General features: G+C 50.7%; 1 protein-coding gene across 1 annotated transcript in view; it reads right to left on the reverse strand.

Annotated features, from left to right (window-relative positions):
* The window catches only part of LOC127041863 (zinc finger protein 707-like), a 168240-nt gene that overhangs the window by 19668 nt on the left and 123946 nt on the right, over window positions 1-24626 (reverse strand). Inside the window, exon 2 of the mRNA XM_050935655.1 lies at window positions 2340-2456. The gene's annotated coding sequence lies outside the window, so the exon portion shown is untranslated. The remainder of the gene's footprint in view (window positions 1-2339; window positions 2457-24626) is intronic.

Below are 24626 nucleotides of genomic sequence, written 5' to 3' on the forward strand. Positions count from 1 at the left end.
TACATTAGATCTTACCCACAAAACACGCTGTTGCCAATCCTTTAGAATCTAAAATCTAAAGGTTTATTCATAAAAGGAAAAAGATAGAGATGAGAGCTAGAATTGGTTAAATGGAATCAATTACATACAGTAATGGCAAAGTTCTTAGTTCAGGTTTGTAGCAATGATGGAGTAAATTGCAGGTTTAAATCAAGTCTCTGGAGAACATCCCCCGCTGGGATGGGTCCTCAGTCCCTTGTGTAGAGCTTCAGCTTGTAGCAAAATCCCTCCAGAGGTAAGAAGCAGGATTGAAGACAAAATGGAGATGAGGCCTCTGCCTTATATGGGATTTTCCAAGTGTAAGAATACTCCTTTGTTCCTGCAGTGGAAAGTTACAGCAAAATGGAGTTTGCAGTCACATGGGCCAGTTTCTGTACACCCTGCTGAGTCACAGGGCGTAACTGCCTTCTCTCGATGGGACAATTGTGTAGGTGATGGTCCTTAATGGGCCATCAAGCAGGCTAAACAGAGCTGACACCAACTTGTCTGGGATCTTTCCCAGTAACACAACACAAGTTTGCAATACAGACAGCATACAGCCAATATTCATAACTTCAACTACCAAAATGATACAGACATACAGACAGCATAATCATAATCAGTAACTCATAACTTGGTCTTAGACACCTTATATGACCCCCTTTACCTAGGATTTGGTGCTGCTACAGGACCTTGGTTGCAACCCATGTTCTATATGGTCCCAGTTTATATCAATAACGTCACAGGGGGGCTGTGGAGTCTCTTTTCCTGGAAGTTTTTAAGAACAAGTAGGACAAAGCTCTACCAGAGATAATCTACATATACTTGGTCCTGCCTCAGCAGAGAGAGCTGGACTTGATGACATCTTGAGGTCCTATCTAGCCCTACATTTCTAGGATGCTATGAAATATATACGTATAAAACACAACATACAGAATACAACCCACCACAACATAATGTTAGGCAATTCAGAAAAAAAAAACCCACAACAAAAACCACAGCATAAAATGACAATACAAAAGGAAAAGAAAATAACACAATGCTAACTAATACACCCTAGGCCAAAATTACACAAAGAAAATGAACTCAACTCAAACCAACACAACACAGGTACCAAACATACTGAAGCAAAACAATGCACCATAAAACTATGCAACACAACATGGTGCAATCACAGTTCCAAATGGCACCATGCAAAACAGCTCAGTGTAGAACACGACACAGCACAAAAGAGAATTATTTCAATGTAGGCCTGGAAGGGATCTTGAGAAGTGGTCTCCTCAAGCCTCCTGCACTGAGACAGAACCAAGTATCTCTAGACATTCCCAGACTGGTGTATCTCTAACATGGTCTTAAAAACCTCCAATGCAGGAAATTCCACAGTCTCCCTTGGAAGTCAGTGCAAGACAAACACAGGCCAAAACAACGCTGTATACACACACGCTGGGCTTGTGGATAAGGGGAGAGGCAAGAACTGAAACAATCTGGGTTCAGTTCCCTGTTTTGCCACAAATTCTCCATATAAACTTGAGCAAATTACTTCAGCTCTCTGAGCTTCAGTTTCCCCATCTGTAAAATGGAGAGTCGCCTCCCACCATTGACCTATTTAGCCTTTGAGCTTTTTGTGGCAAGGCCTGTCCCTGTGGGCATGTCGACACTGCAGTCAGACACCGGTGGCTGGCCTGTGCCCGCTGACACGGGCTCACATGGCTCAGGCTGTGGGGCTGTTTAATTGTGGTGTTGATGTTCCAGCTGGGGCTGCAGTCCAAGGTCTGGCACCCTCCCACCTTGCAGGGTCCTACAGCCTGGCTCCAACCCGAGCCCAGACATCTACACTGCAATTAAACAGCCCCTTCGCCTGAGCCTGGTGAGCCTGAGTCAGTTGGGGGTTTTTAACAGCAGGGTAGAGATACCCTTGGTGTCTTTTCCACACCTGTCACAATGGGGACCCTGATCTTGCTCAGTGTCTGTGCAGAGCCGTGCACAACAGGAAGACTGATCTCAGTTGGGGACTCTGCAACTCCCGGCGTTACAGGAGCCCTGATTTTGTTTAAGGCCCCAGCAGCAACTGGCAAAATGTGGGGGCAAGATCTCTGTCAGGGTCTGTGCAGTGCACAATACAGTGGTGGGGTGTGATCTTCGTTAGGGTCAGTGCAATGCCAGACCCAACGGGGACACAGATCTTAGTCGAGGTCTCTGAAGTGCTCAGAACAATGAATGCAGCAGTTTGGGTCACAGTCGTGCGCTGCCTGGCACAAGGGGGACCGTAATCTCGGTGCAGGTCTCAGTTTTACCTGGACAACAGTGTGGTCTGATCTTACCTGGGGTCTCTTCAGTGCCTGGCAGAACAGGGTCCAGATCTCAGTTGGGGTCTCCGCAGCACCTGGCAGAACAGGGCCACGCTCGGTACGATAAGAGCCCTGATCTCTGTCACACACCTGGAGAGAAAAGCGGGAAGATTTTTGAGAATTTGATATCAGTATTTCAGAACTGAGGAAAAAATGGGGCAAAAACTAACTATTTGCCAATATAAGGGACAAACATCAACATGTGGGGAGATTTGATGTCACCATTCAACAGTTCAAGAGAAAAGAGGGGAAATTGGAGGGGATTATACAGCGATATTAAATCAACAACAGAATGGGACGGATTCTTCTTGCCTCACATTCACATGGCTGGCAGGGAGCCCTGGGTGAAAGGAGTGAGGCTGGAGTCAGAAGGTCGCTGGCTGTGACTGTGAAAGTCACTGGCTGTGGGGTCTGGAAATGTGACTAGCAGGGGAGGTGAGGGGGCTGCTGGGTTGGGCAGGTGGGGGAGGGGAAGTAGCTGGGACTGGGAAACTGGGCAGGGCCATCTCCATGGGGGACACTTGCTCCTCCCTCCCCTTCCTGGCCCTTCCCACGACCCCTTGCCAGCCCAGAGTGCCCCCCCCCCCAGCCCAGCGGTGTCACTGTGTCAAGGCTCCCCCAGCCTCTGCCCATTGACCCTGTGCCCAGTTCAGAAATCACTCGGAGGAACCATTTCCCACCTACACAAGGACAAATCACTGCTCCTCGGGGGGTCACCTGCTCTTCTTCCCCCTCCCACCATGTCCCCCCGCCCCTTTCCCAGCCCCCGCAACCCGGTCTCACCCCCCCAGCCCTCGCCCAGCCCCACGCAGGGACCCGTGGGGCCCCATGGAGCAGATCCCGGCGCTGCGAGATGCCAGGCACCCCGAACACTGGGGCAGAGTTACCGCCTGGCCCCGCCCTCGGGGCTCGCTCCAGCAACAGGAGGCTGCAGCTTCGCAGCGGGGGCTGAGCCCGGGCCGGGCACGGGGGGGCTTAATGAAGAGCTCTCCCACCGCGATCTGCGCATGCCCAGAGCTCTAACGGCACAAACCTGCTCAGGCCCCGGGAGAGGATCCAACGGCCCCGCGCGAGCCAGGAAGAGCCACAGCTCCCAACGATCCTTCGCAGCCCAGCTCCGCCTCCCCCCGACGCCACTTCCGCTCCGGGGAGAGTCAGGAACTACATCTCCCAGCCTGCCCCAGGGCCGCTTCCGGCCTCTCCAGGCGAGGGTAGGGAGGGGTCAGCAGGTGAAGTCGCTCATGCTGCGTGCGAGCCCCGCTGGGGGCGGGAGAATAAAGCAGCTGCTGCCGCCTACATGTGAGCCGGGGCCGGGCTGAGCCGCTGCTGCTTCCTGGGGAGGTCGGTGCAGGGGGCCGGGTTTCTCCAGCTGGGCCCCGCCCCGGACTCTGCGGAGACTCCAGGTGACGGAGCCCTTGGGGCTGGGCAGGTCCCTGCCTCTGCACAGCGCCCCCCCATCGCTGCCCCCTCCCCGGGTGTCCGGGGGCCCAGAGCTGCTGCAGCGCTAAGGCCAGAAGGAGCCTTCCAGCAGCGAGTCTGACCCGCCCGCCGGCTCTCTGCTGTGCCCAGGAACGTGGGTGGGTAAAGCGGGTCTCCCTGCCTGGTGCCCCTTCCCCGCTTGGGCGGAGTGGGGCAGCCACGGAGAGAGACACCCCCCCGAGAATGGGAGGGTGACCACGGCTCCCAGCCGGGGGGCAGGGCCCTAGGGAAGGGATGGAAGAGGGTGTGAGGAGAAATTAGAGAGTGGGGGCAGATTTCCAGCTCTCTGACCCGCCTCCGGCACACTCACTGCAGCATCCCCGCGCAGGGTCACTGCCCTGTGAACAAGGTGAGGAGCAGAGAGAGGGAAAACCAGCCCCTGACTCTCCCTGTCCCCCTGCTGTAGGAGTGCGCTGCCCTGGGGGCAGTGTCAGGGGGATCTCCCCAAAGGGGTTCCTTTGCTTCTGGTCTGTTCCAGGGTTTGGTTCAGACTCTGTTGGGGGGGGGGGGGGTGGGTTGAAAATGGCTTGGTGGGTTTAGTCCTGTGGGGGGGGGGGGGGGGATGCTGGAGGACAGGGTCAAGGTCTTTGCTGCACTCTGGGGACTGAGCAGGTTCCCAGCATGGCAGAATCAACAATCTCTGCCTGCGGGGAAAGGGCCTGGGGGAATCATGATGTGACATGAACTAAAGCCTGTTCTGAAACCTCCACAACTGCCCTTCTCGCCCTGCCAGGCTGCAGAATGACGCCCACCTCTCCAGCTCATCCCAGCCTCCCATGGGACAGGGAGGAGAAATGGCTTCAGTGGAGACTTCTCAGGTAGGGGTTATTGGGGGGGGGGGGTTGCTGGTGGGTTCCTGCTGGAGAGAGAGGAGCAGTAAATACTGAAGAGGTGGCAACTTCTGGGGAGTTAGGGCTGGAGGGGGCAGGGAATACCCTGGGTGAGGAAAGGGAGGGGGACAGAGTGTGACAAACCTGCTGAGACTTGTTTAACGTGGGTCTAGATCCTCAGAACAAACACTTGGGTGTTGAGAGAGAAAATTCCCTAATTTGTGAAACAGGAGATAGAGAAACCAACCCTCTGGGCAGAGCTGGGAAAACTGACCAGACTTCCAGTGCTGCACCTGCTGGGATGGGGGGGGGGGGGGCAGAGCCCGGGGTCTGGGGAGAGGGAGGCAGAGCCTGGGGTCCTGCATGGGGTCCCTGTGGGGTGGAAGGTGTTGGGCAGGGAGGGGAGAAGCCAGAGTTGTGGGGGGGAGGAAGGTTTGAACTATCTCTGGGCATCCAGGAAATTCTCAGGGGAGAAGTGGCTGGCAGGGAGAGGTGAGTTAATTGGATCCTTCCCCTGTATGTGCCTCTTGCCCCTGACACACATTGTCTCTAGTTTTGCCCCTTTTCTCTCTCAGTATCTCACAGGGCTATAAAATCTGAGAAGATTTGCCCCGCCTCCTTCAAGTGATCAGCTCTCTCATCTCCCCTGATTTCCCCCCCCCCCCCCGGTCTATCCATAATTCCGATTTTCCACCTTCAGTTGCATAGTTTGTGACATGTTTTCTCTGCAGATCTCAAAGATTCATTTAAAACACCCTAAACATTTGCCCCACTTCTCTCTAGTTGTCTATTTCTAATTGAATATACCCTGAGATTTTTTCCCCTGTCTCTCATGATAAAATACAAAGAAAATCTCAGATTTACACCTTTCCTCAGATTCTTGAACATGGGCATCATTTGCAAACATTTTATATCCATTTCCTCTCTATTCATTTAACAAATATTGATGTGAAACACTCAGATTTTACCTCCTATCAACAACTGATATAAAATCCCTCTGATTTTCCACTTTTCCTCTCTCTAAATTGCAAAAATGGATCCAAAATGTCTCAGATTTCCACCTTTTCTCTTTCATTTCTCTGTTGTTCTCAAATGTCAATTAAAAATCCTTTTATGTTTGGGGCTATTCCCCGTGTTTCTAAATCCCAGCAATTTCTCCTTCTTTGGAGGGAGCCTGTTGCCCTCAGTCCTTCTCCATCCTGGAAGTTGCAGGAGGTTCCCAATGATCATCTTTTCCCCTCTCCTTTGAGAATCATTTGTTCCCTCCTTTGTCTCTGTTAAAATGTTTGTTGATGAAAGAGACCAGCCACATATTTAATACACATCAAAGCCAGAGGCCTCCCACTGTTTCGGGATCAATGGCCCCCAACTGCTAACAGGAGAGTTGGCTGGACCCTTTTCTCCAACTGGCACGGAATGAGGAGGTTGCTCTGAGTGCATCGTGGGTCCAGAAGTATCCAAACCCCGTGGCAAATGGCCTCTGTGAGGGGTTGATTCCCACAGTGCTAAGATGTAGCCACCTCTGGGCGTTGGCGTAGCCAGGTTCTAACATCAGGGAGAGTGAACACATAAAAAAGGCGCCACCCAATATATCAAATTACTAATCTCACTCCCACTCTCACACACTCCTACCCCCAAACCTATTTCTGCTTTCCTATCACCAGTTCTGTTACTATAGGAATGAAATCTAGACATGCCATAAAATAGCTAGTTCTACATTGTTCTTCAAACCTCAGATCATTGAAATGCAGCTGTGCATTTGAGATACTATATGACTGTAGTACATTTTGCGCTGTCTGCATCTACACTGACATCAGGAGAGGAGAAGAGGACAAGACTGGCCCTAGCAACAAGCACAGACAATCGCCTTAGGAGGCTGTACTAGACTTTAAGAATATTGTGTTCTTTAGTTAGACAGGACAAAGCAGAGTGAGTGTAAGTTGGACATTTTTCCCAGATTCTTTGTGGGGGTGACAGCATGTTGTCAGGATTGGGCTGAGTCCTAAACAGAACCTCTGTGCGTTCATAAGGTTCCCTTGGCCTAATTGGAACTGGTGCACAAGGGGAGAAAAAGCTATAAAATTGTTTTTAAGCTCTGAGCAATTGTAACACCCCTTATAGTGCCAGTATCACTAAGATGATTAGTACTGGATTATACAGAATGTTAACATGATCTAGTGCTGCACAAACAGCATAGTCCACAGAAGGCCTGATTCTTCAAAATCATCCAAATTTGGGAGAAGAGGGTCAGAAAGAATCAAGGATGGGGGAACTTTGGCTGTAATGTCATTTCTTGATGTGTTTTTTTTTATAAAAGCAAAGAGTAAGTCTTGAATGAATGTTACAATTGACATGTGAAATTAACAAAAGCAAGGAAACTCAAAGCTACCCAGCTGCCACTTCAACCTCAGCTCACCCTGTTGTACAGAGATATTGTAACGGTCTCAGAATAGCATGTGATCACCTATGGCATAATACTAAGGGTCAACAGGTGACTGAAGGATGGAAGAAAGAGCCCTAATGCTGAATCTTTGTATCTCTAGCTTTAGATTTGTTTTAATGCTATTTTAAGAAGGCTAAGTGTTCCTTTCTTTCAGGGGTATTTTAATTGTAATATGATGGAGTGGGTAGACCCCAACTGGTGTAGGAAGAAAATGAACCTGTCCCTAAACAAGGGATTTCTATGGATCTGCCCTCAGTGTAGGGATTTCAGAGGCACAGGGCTATGCAGCTAGTGATCATCTCACCCTCAGAAAGCTGGAACTGACAGTTTATATGAGTGGCAGGAAAGATGGCATTGTGATTAAGGTTATGGACTAGGAGTCTGGAGATCTTGCTTCAGTTCCTTGTCCGCTGCAGAGGGTGTGTGACCTTGGGCACTGCGCTTCATCTCTATATCTCTGTACCTCAGTTCCTCAGCTGGTAAAACAGGAATCGCATTTTCCTGCCTTATTGGCAGGGGGTGTTATGAAAATAGCAGGGGTTCTGAGCACCTTGTAATTAATGTAACGGCAGCTATGTGAAGTACTTCAGAGAAGGGAGAGGACTTGAAAATTGTGGAGCTACAGGGAGAAGAAACTGAATGTAGAGCCTCTGAGGACCTGACTATTGTCTTCAACAGTCTCATGAATTTAAGCTACCCTCAGCTCTACAGCATGTATCTCAAAGGGACCTATAATGTTATAGACTCGAATATCCATTCAGCCAGAAAACAAAATCTGTACTGATTTAGTGACCTTCCCCGTACCCCGCTCCCCGAGAGCTGCAGCACTTATGCAGTTCCAGTGAGCTGTCCCCAGATTCACTCTCATACACAACGCGGATACGTGTGATGGGTCCGCATCATGGAGACATATTACATCCCTGGGGCTCCATGAAGCTTCCCTGCCAGTGTCATGAGCGCAGCAAAGCGCTGAGCAGCGTCCACAGGCATTCCCCCCCTCAGAGCCTCTTTTCACCTCCATCCACAGGGCCCTGCTCTGAGGCCACCATTCGCTATGGGTGGCACCGCCACCCCTTGCGGGCAAGAAATGGAGTCTCCCACCTGGGCTGCTGGAGAGATCCGAGAGTCAGCGAGCGCCAGCAAAGAGACCTGGCACTGGCCCCTAGCTGCGGCAGGGACCTGACGTGCTGCCAGGCCAGCCAGGAGGGGCGCACCAACCCCGGGGTCGCTGAGCACAGCGCCCCTCACCCTGCCCTGGCCTCACCACTAACCAGCCCCAGTCTGACCTCACCTCAGCCCCCCACCACGCTGGGGGGCCTGCGCTGCTTCCTCTTCCCCTCCTGGCAGAGCCCAGCCCGGCTTAGGTAGCCGCCTCTTCTTCATCCCCGGAGAGCCAGGCAGCTGCCTGCAGCCCCACAGCGAGCTTGCAGGGATGGGGATGAGGGAGGGCAGTGCGGAGTCCAGAGCCAGCTGGCGGCGGCACATGCAAAACCTAGCTCCGGATTTCGAGTCCGGAGCCCAGTGCTGGCTGCGTGGAAAGGCACAGCTTTTGCAAAATGCGCTCGGGGCAAGCGGCCACTTCCCCTGCACCTCGCTAGCTATGCTACTGCCTCTGGGGTGGATCATGGTGACCATTATTTGCTAGTGACAGGCCATGGACCTTTCTTGCCCTCTAGGCCTTCCATTCTCCTGTTAAAGAGGCATCTCCCAGGGCTCCCTCTGCCTGTGTGACTGGCCAGCAGGGGGCGGTGATAACTATCTATCCACTTATCACACACTGTGAGGTAACCCTGTTGCTCGGGGGGGGGTCTGTGTGGTGAGATTGCAGCTGAAGGGGCATTGTGGTAGGGGGAGGCCTCTGGATGGCTGGGCAGGGGGTACCCTAGTCAGGTTGGTGGGTTGTGTAGGTTTGGGATTTTGGGGGGTGGTTGTGATGTGCCAAGCCCTGACGCTATGGGTCCTGGAGGTGGGTATTGCTGGGGGCCTGGTGGCTGCAGAACAGCAGGGGTGAGTGTCTCTTGGGGAGGCGGGACAGGGGTTTAACGGGAGCCTGGTGCTGTGCCAGGGGCTCTGTTTGGGCTTCTGCTGGCTCCTGGGAGCACTGCCGTGCGCAGAGCTGGGAGAGGGGATCGCTGGCACTAGGTCAGGGGATGCCAGGGAAGCAGAGTGAGGGGTCCCACTGTAAAGCATCAGGGGGTCCTGTTGGGTGGAGGAGGGGTTCCCAGACAAATGGCAGGGCAGATCCTGCTGGTGGGGGAGGTCCTAGGCAGGCAGTGAGGGACTGAGTTCCCAGTAGGTGGGTCCTTGGCTGCTGGGGGCTCTTGGTGGAGGGAATCCTTTGGGATTCCCAACCTGACAGTCATGGTCTGGTGGGAATTCCCTGGCTGGTGGGGCTTTGAGGGGTATCTGGGGTCCTTGGCCAGGGACTCTGGGGGCTGCGTCCCAGGGAATATCTGGTGGGACCCTGCCTGGGCCCCTAGCTGTGGGCTCTGGGAACTTCTACTAAACATGATCCTTCTCTCTGATCAACTTGTGCCAGAGTCCTGGCTCCAAGCACTGCTTGGCATTCCCCAGTCACGTGCCCTGTCACTGTGATAACTTTCTGTCCACTTATCAGACACTGTTGGTGTGAAATCACAGATTTTGCTTTTCTCCTCTTTTGACAACTGCAGGAACTTCTGGTTCCATCTGGAAAATTTGTGCCCCAGTCCTTGTTCTCGATCTGGGGGATGAGGGAGGTGGGAAGGGGGTTAGCACTGCCCCATGATGGTCTTTTCCACAGCATTCTGGACTCATTCTTTCTGAAATCTGGTGTCACTGAGAGTCACTGTATGGAAAGACAAGGAGTGACTCCAGATGGACAGTGGGGCAAATAAGATCAGCAATTCTCCCTGTGAGGAGGGGCTCTCATTAGTTGCTCTCCCCAGAAAGCTAAAAGAGGGAAGCTGCTCAAACGCTCTGTCTCTCTCTGCTCAGGATATTGGGGTTCAGCTTCCTGGGTCAGACGCTGCAGCCTCCATTGTGATCTGGGAGACCAGGCTTAGCAGCTGCTGCTCCCCCAGCGAGATTCTGTGCTGAGATGTCACTTTAATGATAGCTGCTTCTCTGCCTGACCCAGGGGATGACTTTGTCCAGCTGGTACTAGCTCCCTAGGGAAGCCGTGGGCCCTGTTAATACTAAATTCTGAGCCAGACATTCCAAGTAACTGAAAGGAACGAATGGGAAATGCCGGGGTCTGGCCTTAAAATGACTCTACACAAACTGACGCTCCTCATTTCTTGTCCCATTAGCAATTGCAGGATAAAATCCAGCCATAGGGGAGCAAACTATCCAGGAATGGGACTTTCCTACCAGACAGGCAGGGAGAGGGGACAGGGAAAAGGAGGTAGAAGGAGAAAGAGAGACTGAAAGGGGCCGTGGGAGAGAAGAGTTTGGAGAGAAATTTCCAGATCTCTAATCTGACCAGAAAGATGTATTGCTGCACCCTGGATAGAGTCACTTTCCTGTGGAAAAGATGAGAATCAGACAGAGGAAAGTCCAGTTCCTAACTCCATATTCCCCCTGTGGGGTGTGGCTGCCGTGGGGTCAGTGTCTGAGGAAATCCCCCACAGTGACTCCTTTGGTTCTGCCTTTTTCTAGCCTTGTGTTCAGAGACTTTGTTACGGGATGGGGGGAGGGAGAAGGGAGGTTAAAATGTCTCTGTGGGCTTAGCCTGGCAGGAGAGGCCAGGTCTACACTGTACAAAGAGATGAAGCCTTTCTCAGCATGGCAGACTCTAGGGTGTCTGTCTGTGGAGAAAGGGCCTTGGGGAATCATGCTGTAAAATGAATTAAAGCCTGTTCTGAAACCTTCATAACTGCCCTTCTCGCCCTGCCAGGCTGCGGAATAATGTCCATGTTTCACTCCAGTTCATCCCGTCCTCTCGTTGGACAGGGGAGAGAGATGGCTGCAGAGGAGCCAGTTCAGGTAGGTATTATCAGGGGGTTGCTGGTGGGTTCCTCCAGGAGGGGAGAGGGACAGTAAATATGTGGGCGATGGGAAGGTTTGCACAGTCTGGTTTGGAAGAAATGCACAGGGTGGAGAAAGGGAGGAGGATAGGGGAGTGCTAAACCTGCTGGGGGTTATTAAATAACTGACCTAGATTCTAGGAACAGACCCAGGAGGTTCGGTGGTGGAAATGCTCTAGTTTGTGGGGCAGAAAATAACCCAGCTACATGGGGCTGGGAAAACTGACCAGACTCATAGTGCTGGAGCCTGACCTGACTAACCAGCAGCTGCTGTGAGATATGAAGGGGGCACCCACCAGTGAGGCTTAGGGGAGATTCCCCTCCCTTCACATCCAGCTCTTCAGAATGGGTGGGATGTTGGGCTTCCTACCAAGGAGCTGTCCGTGGACCCTGCTAGGGGCTCCATCTTCTGAATCAGTCTGTGGCTAGTAGGTGTGTAATGGCTCTGCTGGGAGAGAGGAGGGGCTCTCTTCGTCCCCTCACCCTGGTGTTTTCTGGATGCTCTGAGCAGGGTGCGGGTGGGACTCTGACTGCAATCCACCCAGAGTTTCTGTTTGGCTCCTGTCCCCCATGTATGGGGTGCTTGTGAGTGGGGCAGCAGGTACTGAGTGTAGGACTCTCGCTCTTTCAGGGGTCGGTGACCCTTGAGGAGGTGAATGTGTATTTCACCAGGGAAGAGTGGGCTCTGCTGGACCCTGCTCAGAGAACCCTCTACTGGGATGTCATGCAGGAGAACTATGAGAAAGTGACCTCGCTGGGTAAGGGTTCCTGTCCCCTTGATTCTTGGGAGAGGAAATGAAGAGAGATGGTTCACGCCAGTCCCACAATGCCATCTCTACGCTGTCCTGTTTCAGCATCACCCCAATATGCCAGAGACACACACGCTGCCAGAGACTCCCCTGCTGCAGAACACTCTGTGAACAGAGCACAGGAGCCGTATCGCACAGTGTCAAATATCTCCTGTTTGCTCAAGTAAAACTGAGGGTTAGGTGCGGCATAATCAGCAGAAACTTTATACCTCTGGCCTCTCAAACCCTGAGCCTTCTCCACCCAGAGCACAATTATGCTTGGAGTGTAATGAGCAGGCTACTGGAGTCAGAGCTGCTGGTCCAGGGTTACTTATCACATAGACAGTCCGTGCGTCCTTGAATGCTGGCTGGGGGTACCCAGAGAAGGAAGCTCAGTGGCAGATTTAGCGTTACTGGGGCCCTGTGCTCAGCTTCATTTTAGGGGTCCCTCCTTGGGACCCAGGCAAGAAAAAGAACATTCTCTTAAATCCCTCCCACCCCCATTTTTCATTTTTTTTTTCTTCCTCCTCCTCCTATAAGTAATAGGAAGTAAATGAGAATGAAGTGAGGTACCTTGATTGTTTTTGTCGTCTAACTGAGTTTTCCACAGACCACTTGAAAATCGCTGAGCATCTGAGTGCACCACTTAATGATCTTTCCAAATATTGTTTGTACTATTAGCCAACTATTGTAAAGCACTTTGGATAAGAGCCCTTTATAAAAAAAAAGAAAGAAATTAAAGACGTTGGAGTGCAGGGTCTGGCCAGGAGGGGATGGGTGTGGGAGGGGGCTCAGGGCTGGGGCAGGTGATTGGAGTGTGAAGCGCTTACCTGGGACAGCTCCTGTATCATGCGAGCAATGCAAGTGGGGGGCCAGGAGTCAGGGTGGTCAGGAGGCTTCTGGGAGGGGTGCAGGAGTTAGGGTTAAGGGTGTGTGAGAAGCATGAGGGTGGGGGGGGGAAGAGGTTATGGGTGGTGCAGGAATCAGGGAGGGCAGGGAACTGGGGTGTGTTTGAGAGGGATGAAGGAGTAAGCGCTGGGGATGTGAGATGGGGTGCAGGAGTCAGTGAGGGCTGGGTGTTCAGGGTGCAGGAGTCAGGGCTGGGGGTGCAGGGTCTGGGAGGGAGTTGGGGTGCAGGAGCTGGCTGGAGATTGGGATGCAGGGTCTGGGATGCAGGAGGGGGCTCAGGGTTGGGGCAGGACATTTGGATGTGGAGTACTTACCTGGGCAGCTCCCATTTGGTGCGAGGGGTGCAGATGGCAATGTCAGTGTGTGTGCAGGAGCTCCCCTATTTGGTGCTCAGGGTGGGGATTAGGATGTATGTTGGGGGGTGAAGGAATCAGACCATGGGGTATGAGGGCTTGGTATGTGGGAGGGGGTGCAGGAGTCAGGGCTGGGGTCTGGGAGGGTGGGCCGGGGTCATGGGGGTGCTCCCAGCCCCCTACCCTGAGTGGTTGAAGCAGGGGCTAGGGGTGGGGAGGTATGTGATAGGGGAGTGCTTTGTAAAGCGGTGAGCAAGCGACTAGGGAGCTTTCCGACCAGGGCTGCTAACAGGGAGTTTCGTGAGGGAGTTTGGAAGGGGAGTGGGAAGGGGGTGAGGTTCTCTTGCCATTCTTTAAAACATTTAAGCTATAATACAAACTTCTTGATTGAAACAAAACCCCTGTTAACCTAGATAGCTGTAAGAGAGACTGTGGGCAGAAACCCAGCAGCAGAGTGGGGGCTATCCTGTTTATTGCACTCAATGTAACATGTATGATTACCTGCCCTGTGGGCGGGTGGCGTATGTGTGCATTCGGTGCAAGGAGCTCCTGGCCCGCAGAGACCGTGTGGAGGCTTTGGAGGCCAGGGTGGTGGAACTGGAGATGCCTAAGGGAGGCAGAGAAGTATGTCGATGAGGCTTTCTGGGACACTAGATTTCTCCCACCTCTGGTCAGACAGCCACTGCGCTGTTGAGGAGGATGAAAGGCCCAGGGAAGGAGAGCAGTCAATGGGAGCAGAGGGAAACCTTCCCATAATTGGGACCCTCCTTCCAGATGGTGCTGGGGTAACCTCTTGCACTGAGGTTACCTTGCCAGGGGAGGGAACTCCAGGCATTAAGAAAAGGCAGCTGTTAGTAATGAGAGATTTGATAGTTAGAAACAAGGATAGCTGGGTTTTTGATGACTGGGAGAACCGTATGGTGACTTGCCTGCCTGGTGCAAAGGTTGCTAATTTCTCGAGGCATCTCAATAGATTATGTGTAGTGCTGGTGAGGACCTGGTGGTCGTGTTACATGTAGGCACCAATGACATAAGGAACGGTAGGTGAGACGTCCTGGAGGCCAAATTTAGTCTGCTAGGAAAGAGACTAAAATCTGGAACCTTTATGGTGCCATTCTCAGAAATGCTTCCAGTTCCACCTGCAGGGCCAGGTATACAGGCAGAGCTTCAGAGTCTCAGTGCGTGGATGAGATGATGGTATAGAGAAGAGGCGTTTAGATTTATTAGGAACTGGGGAAACTTTGGGGATGAGGGAGCCTATACAGGAAGGGTGGGCTCTACCTAAACCAAAGTGGAACCAGACTGCTGGCACTTAAGATTGAAATGGTTGCAGAACATTTTTAAACTAAGAGAAGGGTGGAAAGCCAGTGGCTGCAGAGGAGCTCGTGGATCGGACAGAGACTTGTCTTAGAGAAGAATCTAGTGATAGAGATTTTTCTAGTTCAGTCAGCAAGAGAGGCTGGAAGAGGATAAAGTAGGGGCCGGATCAGATGAGAAGCCTTCACACACAAAAGAATTTGACACATCAGAAAAGGGCAGACAAATAAAGAGTGACAAGTTTTTAAAGTGCTTGTACACAAATGCTAGAAGTCTAAATAATAAGATGGGTGAATTAGAGTGCCTCGTGTTAAAGGAGGATATTGACATAATGAGCGTCACAGAAACCTGGTGGACTGAGGACAATCAATGGGACACAATCATTCCAGGGTACAAAATATATCGGAAGGACAGAGCAGTCATATTCGGGATGTGGTGGGAGTTGGGAGGGGAGTGGCACTGTGCGTTAAAGTAAATGTAGACTCAAATTAAGTAAAAATCTTAAATGAAACTGCCTGTTCCATAGAATCTCTATGGATAGTAATTCCATGCTCTAATAAGAATATAACCAACCACCTGTCAAAGACAGAGATAGTGAGGATGAAATTAGAGAGGCTATCAAAATAAAGAACTCCATAATAGTGGGAGATTTCAGTTATTCCCAGATCGACTGGGTACATGTCACCTCAGGACAAAATGCAGACACAAAATTTCTGGATACTTTAAATGACTGTTTCTTGGAGCAGCTGGTACAAGAACCCGCAAGGGGAGAAGCAACTCTCAATTTAGTCCTGAGTGGAGCGAAGATCTAGTCCAAGAGCTAACTATAACAGGACCACTTGGAAATAGTGACAATAATATAACAACATTTAACATTCCTGTGGTGCGACGAGCACCTCAACAGCTCAGCACTGTGGCATTTAATTTCAGAAAGGGGAACTATGCAAAAATGAGTTAGTTAGTTAAACAGAAATTAAAAGGTACAATGACTAGAGTGAAATCCCTGCAAGCTGCATGGACACTTTTCAAAGACACAATATTAGAGGCCCAACTTAAATGTATATTCCAAATTAAAAAACACAAAATAATAACTAAAAAAGAGCCTCAGTGGCTTAACCACCATTTAAGAGAAGTAGTGAGAGATAAGACATCTTTTAAAAAGTGGAAGTCAAATCCTAGTGAGTTATATAGAAGGGAGCATAAGCACTGCCAAATTAAATGTAAAAATGTAATAAGAAAAGCCAAAGAGGACTGTGAAGAAGGGCTAGCCAAAAACTCAGAAAGTAATAACAATGTTTTTTAAGTACATCAAAAGCAGGAAGCCTGCTAAACAACCAGTGGGGCCACTGGAAGATTGAGATACAAAAGGAGCCCTTAAAGACAATAAAGTCATTGCAGAGAAACTAAATGAATTCTTTGCTTCAGTCTTCATGGCTGAGGATGTTGGCGAGAGTCCCAAACCTTTTGTGGGTGACAAATCTGAGGAATTGCCACAGACTGAAGTGTCAGTAGAGGAGGTTTTGGAACTAATTGATAATCTTAACTGTAACAAGTCACCGGAACCAGATAGTATTTACCAAGAGTTCTGAAGGAACTCAAATTTGAAATTGGGGAACTATTAGCTATGGTTTGTAACCTGTCCTTTAAATCGGCTTCTGTACCCAATGACTGGAAGATAGCTAATGTAATGCCAATATTTAAAAAGGGCTCTAGAGGCGATCCTGGGAATTATAGACCAGTAAGTCTAACGTCTGCACCAGGCAAATTAGTTGAAATAATAGTAAAGAATAAAATTGTCAGGCACATAGAAAAACATAAACTGTTGAGCAATAGTCAACATGGTTTCTGTAAAGGGAAATCGTGTCTTACTAATCTATTAGAGTTCTGTAAAGGGGTCAACAAACATGTGGACAAGGGGGATCCAGTGGACATAGTGTACTTAGATTTCCAGAAAGCCTTTGACAAGGTCCCTTGCCAAAGGCTCTTACATAACTTAGGTTATCATGGGATAAAAGGGAAGATCTTTTCATGGATTGAGAACTAGTTAAAAGACAGAGAACAAAGGATAGGAATAAATAGTAAATTTTCAGAATGGAGAGGAGTAACTAGTGGTGTTCCCCAACGGTCAGTCCTTGAACTAATCCTGTTCAATTTATTCATAAATGATCTGGAGAAAGGTGTAAACAGTGAGGTGGCAAAGTTTGCAGATGATACTAAGCTGCTCAAGATAGTTAAGACCGAAGCAGACTGTGAAGAACTTCAAAAAGATCTCACAAAACTAAGTGAATGGGCAACAAAATGGCAAGTGAAATGTAATGTGAATAAATGTAAAGTAATGCACATTGGAAAAAATAACCCCAACTATACATACAGTATGATGGGGGCTAATTTAGCTACAGCTAATTAGGAAAAAGATCTTTTTGTCATTATGGATAGTTCTCTGAAGACATCCAGCAGTGTGCAGCGGAAGTCAAAAAAGCAAACAGGATGTTAGGAATTATTTCAAAAGGCATAGACAATAGTACAGAGAGTATCTTATTGCCCTTATATAAATCAGTGGAAATAACTAATTTAGACCCCATCATTTTATATGTATACTTGGGATTGTTTTCCAATGGGCTGCAATATGTGCTATCCTGACATTTAGTGCTGCTGAGATCCTGCATTCAATAATATCCCTGCCCTTCCTGTTCTCTTTCTCCACTGAGCCTCACACTTATGTTTCCAGCTTCCCTGGGACTCTCTCTTTTTCTCTGGATCTGTCTGTCAGCAAGACGCAGTGCCAGGGAGACTTGCCCTCTCTCTGGAGTTTCTATTTCTGGGACGTGGATTTACTTTCTGTGGGTTGTAGGAGACTTTGAAATTGAGTGTCTGTGACATTAAGTACAGTACAATCTGGACTGTTGAACAGCTGTGTCCCCTCAGTTCCCCAAGCTGGGGTGACTTACACTGCTTTACTGTGAGAGCAGCCACTCCTGGGCAGTTAACTCACAGTCTACAGCATGTAACTTGCTCCCAGCTACACAGTTTTAAGTGCTACTAGTCAGGGATGCATGAATTACAATACCCCACCGGAGAACCCCAGAAAATTCTCTGGTCCCAGACTTCCCCCAGAAGTGTGCATCTTGCACTGTCCAGCACGCTACTGAACAACGCAAGTTCATATGAAGTCTGTTATTTCATCAGTGGAAAATGACATGCACTGGCCTTGTTATCCCAAATGGAGTTTCCAACACACTTCAATCCAACCACACTGGTTAATAAAACCATAGACCAAGATTGTTAACTACTGGAAAAAAAAAAAAAAGATTTTAAGTGGCCTCAAGTAATGAGGCGCAAAAGTCAGAATTGTTTACAAAAGAAATGCAAAATAAATCACAAACTAATGTTTAACTTAATGAGCTAAAAGGGATTTAAAACAAATGTTTCTCTCACCATCTACTGAGACAGGCTGGCTTTCCTTTCAGCCAGGACTCCCAATAATCTGCCCCTGCTGCCCAAGTTCAGTTCTTCAGGAGTTGTCATGAGCAGAAGGAAAGGGGGGAGAGAGAGAGAGAGAGAGAGTCTTGTGCATTTTCCTCATCTCTTTTTATAATTCAGTCCTTTGTACTAGAAACCACTTCAGTTCTCAGCTGAGTCATGGTGACAGGTTGTCATAGATATGAGCTTCAAGTGGTCCCTGTGATGGAATGTAAATGTCTTCTTCACATCTTCCCCCTGGTGGAGAATGGCTGTTTGGCCAGCTGTTTGCCTTGCTGTCTCTGAGGAACCTAGGGTTAGGGTTGCAAATTTTCAGTAACATCATACTGTAAAATCTCATAACTTTACATACAGTGTTGCCACATGTGACGAACTGGGAAAGTTCTTAATGTTTGTTCTGAATACTGTGTTGGTGCCTCAGTGTCCCCATGGCAGTTCTTAAGTATCTGGCAGAGCAAAGGACCAGTGCACCTAAATGCCTGGCACTCTGTCTCCTAGCAACTGATGGCCTGGGCCCCTCCTCTGCAAAGGTGCCAGCTGAAGGTGTTGGAGACAAAGGGATCAGGTGACCTCCTGGCCTGGGAAAGGGGCTGAGCAGAGAGGAGGGGTTGGGAGGGGTTGTTAGTCTGGAGCTGGCTGGGGTCAAGGGTGGAGGGCAGACCTGGGGGTCTGGCTCACTGCCCCCCAGAATGGACCCAGCCGAGGGGTCCGGTTCGCTGTATCTACAAGCTCTGTTTTAGACCCTGTTCCTGTCATCGAATAAACCTCTGTTTTACTGGCTGGCTGAGAGTCACGTCTGACTGCAAAGTGGGGGTGCAGAACCCGGTGGCTTCCCCAGGACCCCGCTGGGGTGGACTCGCTGTGGGAAGCGCACGGAGGGGCAGAGGATGCTGAATGCTCCAAGGAGAGACCCAGGAGGTGAAGACGTGAGCTTCTTGCCCTGAACAAGTCTGCTCCAAGGGAGAGGAGGCTCCCCAAAGTCCTGACTGGTTTGGTGGGGAGCAGTTCCAGAGCATCGCCCGGTGACTCCGTGACAACTGGTGGCAGCGGCGGGACGTACTGCACCCTGGGAATGGCGCTGTTTGCAGTAAGTGACTGGGGAGCAGTAAAACAAAGGAGGGATAATGAGGACCAGGCGTGCTGAAGGCTCAGAGAGGGACGGTTTCAGGGGGCAGTTAACCTCTGGAAGTGTGTGACTAGCGAGAAGGACTGTTGGAGTAACAGGGTCCCCCTGAGGATTGCAGCGAGCAGTCTCAGGGGCGGAGGAGCTTGCCGCTCGACCCTGGGAGAGAGAAGGATTTTTGCAGTAACAGGGTTCCCCTAGGGATTGCAGGAGCAGTCCCAGGGGCGGAGGAGTCTGCAGCTCGACCCTGGCAAAGAGGTGGTGATCACGAGAAGGGCTGGCACACCAGGGGTTCTTCCTAGAAACCATGGGGGGGCCAAGAGCACACAGGCCTGTGAGTCCAGAGCCACTTGGGAATGGTGAAGTGATGGCCTATCACCATCTCCTTGAGAAGGACATTGTGATCCTGTGCACAAAGAGAGGGTTACGCATGGGGAAATTCACCAAGGCACAGTTAATCGTGCAGTTGGAGGAGGAGGACCGCTCTGAGGAGCAGATTCCTGGCCCAGATGGGGCTACAAGAGGATCTGAGAGCAGCTGGAGCATCAGCCAGGCATCCCCGGGAGTCTGGTCCCCAATCAGACGAGGATCTTCACGATTGGGCTCCCCATCAGGAGATTGGAGATGGATGGGATGGGAGCAGAGCCCGAGAGAGCGAGAGGACCGTGAGAGAGAGCAAGAGCAGGAGAAGCAGCAGCAGCGTGGACTGGTGATGGTGGAGCAGAGAGACATAGAGGCTGCCCAGGGGTCAGTGGGGAAACACGCCTGTGGGGGCGAGACCCTGGGACAGAGAGAACTGTGGTGGCGCAGCCCCAGATGCTGAGGGACTGTGGGACCTGGGTGAAGTTCCCTGGGGTGAAGCCCCTCGCCCTGCCTATGGCCCAGATCCCTGTGCAGACCCAGGAGGGGTCGGGCTGGCTGGTCGTTGGGGTTCTCCAGGATATCGGCTGCGAGGCCCTGTTGGGAGGTGACTGTCTCCCCATGGGACAGGATCCAGGCCCCGCTCCTGTAACGGCCGAGGGTTTGAATTCAAATCCAGGGAACCAATGGGCTAGGATGGAAATGGTCAGTGAAAATGCAAATAACCTTGCTGGCAGGGAGGAGGGGCTGCAGGGCTCAGGATACCTGCCTACCTGTAACCAGCCCCCTAGGGCTGAGTGGGAGGGAGAGATGCTCCCCGCCCCTCTGCACACCGGAGAGGGGGCTCACACTGGCTCTGATGCTGTGACCAGAGCAGAGAGCTCGCTGCCTGTCCCCACTGGGACAGCAAGGGCAGCGCTGAGCACGGGGGGAGCTGAGATCCCATCTGAGTGGGGGGACACCCGGGCAGGGCAGGTCAGCTGCCAAACAGGTTTGCCTGGTCCAGACGTGCTGCTGGGAAGTGATTACACAGCAGGGAGGGAGCTACCAGGGACAGGGCTCAGGGGGGCCGCGACCCCAGGCCCAGCCAGCAAGAGGGAGCAGGTCCCACTTCCTGCCCCAGCTGCTGAATCCCAGACCGAGCTGCAAAAGGATCCCTCCTGGGAGAAGCTGAGGGAACTTGCTGGCCACAGCGCTGCAAACCTCCGTGGGGAAGGCTGCAGGGACAGAGTCCTGCAGGAGGAGGGATTCCTGTACTGGGAATGGGCTCCCCAAGGGGAAGTAGAACTGGGGGGAATCGGGCGGCAGCTGGTGGTGCTCCAGGAATCCACAGGGCTCTTCCCATTTGAGCTGCTGGATGGGAGGAGAGTGAGGGGACCCCTGGACCTGAAGAGGGAGGATTGGATGGAGAAGGGGGAAGACCCCCGGGGGGATCTCTTCCCTGAGGTGGGAGCCAATCTCCCCATCAGGTGTTCCCCATTCAGAGTCATTGGGAAAGCAACCCAGATCCTGGAGAGAGAGGTCAGGAACATCCTGGCTTTAGATGGGATCCAGCCATTTTACAGCCCATGGGCCTCACCCATGGGGCTGATCCCCAAGGGAGACAGGAAGATCTGGTTTTATGGGGCTATCAGAAGCTTAAAGCCATCACAGTGTCCGATGCCCACCCCATGCCTAGGCCTGGGGAGATTCTAGACAAGCGGAGGGAGATGGAGAACTTGGCCCTGGCAGACACTGATAACATGTGCATCTTTAGCCAGACCTGGGAGGAACAGGTGTCCCAGGTGAAGAGGGGGCTGGGCTGCCTCAAGGAGGTGGGACTGACGTTAAAAGCTGGAAAGTGTAAGGGGGGACGGCAGAGGAGTTGTGTCTGGGCCACAAAGTGGGAAGCGGCTGCCCAAGCCCAGAGCTGGCCAAGGCCAAGATGGGGGCTCTTAAGTGCTGGGAGAAGACCCCATCCCAGTTTGGACCCCAGAGGTATTGGGGTAGCAAAAGGGTTCAAGCCGCATAAACCTTCCCACATGCGGCCTGCAAGTGCCATCAAGCACACTCGACCTAAGGGAGGGCGTGAGACTGGACTGTCCTGGTGTAACTCACACCGAGGAACGGGAGAGATGCTGGGGCATCCATGGGAACGCTGGTGGGTTCGAACTTCCCCAGGTCACTGGCAGGAGTGACCTCGCTCAGTTCGGTCTCGAAGGGGGGAGAGATGTGACGAACTGGGAAATTTCTTAATGTTTGTTCTGAATACTGTGTTGGTGCCTCAGTGTCCCCATGGCAGTTCTTAAGTATCTGGCAGAGCAAAGGGCCAGTGCACCTAAATGCCTGGCACTCTGTCTCCTAGCAACTGATGGCCTGGGCCCCTCCTCTGCAAAGGTGCCAGCTGAAGGTGTTGGAGACAAAGGGATCAGGTGACCTCCTGGCCCGGGAAAGGGGCTGAGCAGAGAGGAGGGGTTGGGAGGGGTTGTTAGTCTGGAGCTGGCTGGGGTCAAGGGTGGAGGGCAGACCTGGGGGTCTGGCTCACTGCCCCCCAGAATGGACCCAGCCGAGGGGTCCGGTTCGCTGTATCTACAAGCTCTGTTTTAGACCCTGTTCCTGTCATTGAATAAACCTCTGTTTTACTGGCTGGCTGAGAGTCACGTCTGACTGCAAAGTGGGGGTGCAGAACCCGGTGGCTTCCCCAGGACCCCGCTGGGGTGGACTCGCTGTGGGAAGCGCACGGAGGGGCAGAGGATGCTGAATGCTCCAAGGAGAGACCCAGGAGGTGAAGACATGTGAGCTTCTTGCCCTGAACAAGTCTGCTCCAAGGGAGAGGAGGCTCCCCAAAGTCCTGACTGGCTTGGTGGGGAGCAGTTCCAGAGCATCGCCCGGTGACTCCGTGACACCACACATTTTAACAGGAGGATATTCAGTAGATTGTCTCTTCAAATGTTACCTCACAAACCATACAGTGATGAATGAAGGGGAAGGGAGGGATCTCCCTTTTATCAACACACAGCCAGCCAGTTGGCTGTAAAATCCCTGTTGATGCAAGTTATCTGCTTGCTTTATCTCTAAAGGGTTAACAAGCCAACAAGTAAAAGAAAAATATTGGGCACCTGATGAAAAGAGCCTATGGAAAGGCTAGAACTTTTTTAAATGGGAAAGTAACTTTCCCTTTGTCTGTTCTCTGGAGAAGGCGACACGGAGTAGCAATGCTGTGTAAGGCCTGAAGCAGGTATGAAAATTCATCTTCCATACCTAGAAGAAATGATTTGGCTAGGGAATGTTTAGACAGACAGAATCAGGTTTATTTTTTATTTTGGCTTTCGGATTTCCTCTGTGCTATCTCAGATGTTTTTGTTTGCTTGTAAGATTTAAGCTGACCCCCCAAGAAAGGTATTTTGACTTACATTGTTTCTTTTAAGATCTAGCAAAAGCTTAAGTTCCAGATGTATTGTTTTCCTTTTCAATTTTAATAAAATTTACCTCTTTTAAGAACAGGATTGGATTTTTGGTGTCCGAAGAGGTTTGTGCATGTTCTTTGATTATCTGGGAGCGACAGCTAATTTCGTTTGTTTTCTTTCTCAGCTCTTTCCCGGAGGGGAGGTGAAAGGGCTTGAGGATGCCCCAGAGGGAAGAATTCTCAAGTGCTCCTTCCTGGGTCCAAGGGTTTGGGTTTTTTTTGCATTTGGGTGGTGGCAGTATTTACCAAGCCAAGGTCAGAGAAAAGCTGTAACTTTGGGGCTTTAATACAAGCCTAGAGTGGGACAAATTAATTTTTAGAATCCTGGCGGGCCCCTACTTTCTGCACTCAGAGTGACAGAGTGGGGATTCAGCCCTGACACTGTCATAAACAGAGAAGTAAGAGTTAATAGAACAGAAGTGCTTCATATCTCTTGGCCTGGAAAGGGTTAACAAAAACAGTGAGCCTGGCTGTCATCTGACCAGAGGACAGGATACTTTCAAATCTTGAGAGGGGGAAGTTTTTGTGCTGTTCTGTTAGTTTTGGTTGTTGTTCTCTCTGGGTTCTGAGAGTGACCAGACGTGCAACCAGGTTTCTCTCCAATCTCTCCGATACAGGCTCTTACGGATTCAGAATAGTGAGTACTAGGTAGATAAAGTGAGTTAGGCTTATGTTTGTTTTCTTTATTTGCAAATGTGTATTTGGCTGGAAGGAGTTCAAATTTATATTTTGCTGAAAGGATTTTAATCTGTACTTGAATCCTTAGGCTGGGAGAGTATTCCCAGTGTCTATAGCTGAAAGACCCTGTACTTATTCCATTTTTTTAAATTTACAAAGAGAATTTTTACTGTTTTTTCTTTCTTTAATTAAAAGCTTTTCTTGTCTAAGAACCTAATTGTTTTTTTATTCTGGTGAGACCCCAGGGGACTGGGTCTGGATTCACCAGGGAATTGGTGGGGAGAAAGGATGGAAAAGGGAGAGAGAGGCTGATTTCTCTCTGTGCCAGGATTACTGTCTCTCTCAGGGAGAATCTGGGAGGGGAAGAGAGAAGGAGGGGGGAAGGTGCATTTTCCTCTCTGTTTCAGGATTCAAGGAGTTTGAATCACAGTGATCTTCCAGGGTAACCCAGGGAGGGGAAGGCTGGGAGAGGCAACGGTGAGGGAAAGGGTTTACTTTCCTTGTGTTGAGATCCAGAGGGACTGGGTTTTGGGCATCCCCGGGCAAGGTTTTGGGGGGACCAGAGTGTACCAGGCAATGGAATTCTTGGTTGGTGGCAGCGCTACAGGTTCTAAGCTGGTGATTGAGCTTAGAGGAATTCATGCTGGTACCCCATCTTTTGGACACTAAGGTTCAGAGTGGGGAATTGTACCATGACAGACACATACTATGAACAAAATTCCTCATAATTTTCTGGAGGAGTGAACATAGAGGAACAGACTTGCACAGTATCAGAGGGGTAGCTGTGTTAGTCTGGACGTGTATCCGACGAAGTGGGATTCACCCACGAAAGCTCATGCTCCAAAACGTCTGTTAGTCTATAAGGTGCCACAGGATTCTTTGCTGCTTTTACAGACTTGCACATTGTCTTTGTATTCCCAACATATATATATGGGTATTTCAATCCCTCACAAGCAAGGTGTTCGGCATCTTCAAACACCCGGGGAACTGGTCCTGGGGAATTGACTGGTTTATAAAGTGACCCTGTATAGAATTGAGAGACACTTTA

Source organism: Gopherus flavomarginatus, assembly GCF_025201925.1.
Source record: "Gopherus flavomarginatus isolate rGopFla2 chromosome 13 unlocalized genomic scaffold, rGopFla2.mat.asm SUPER_13_unloc_6, whole genome shotgun sequence".
NCBI classification, from domain to species: Eukaryota; Metazoa; Chordata; order Testudines; family Testudinidae; genus Gopherus; species Gopherus flavomarginatus.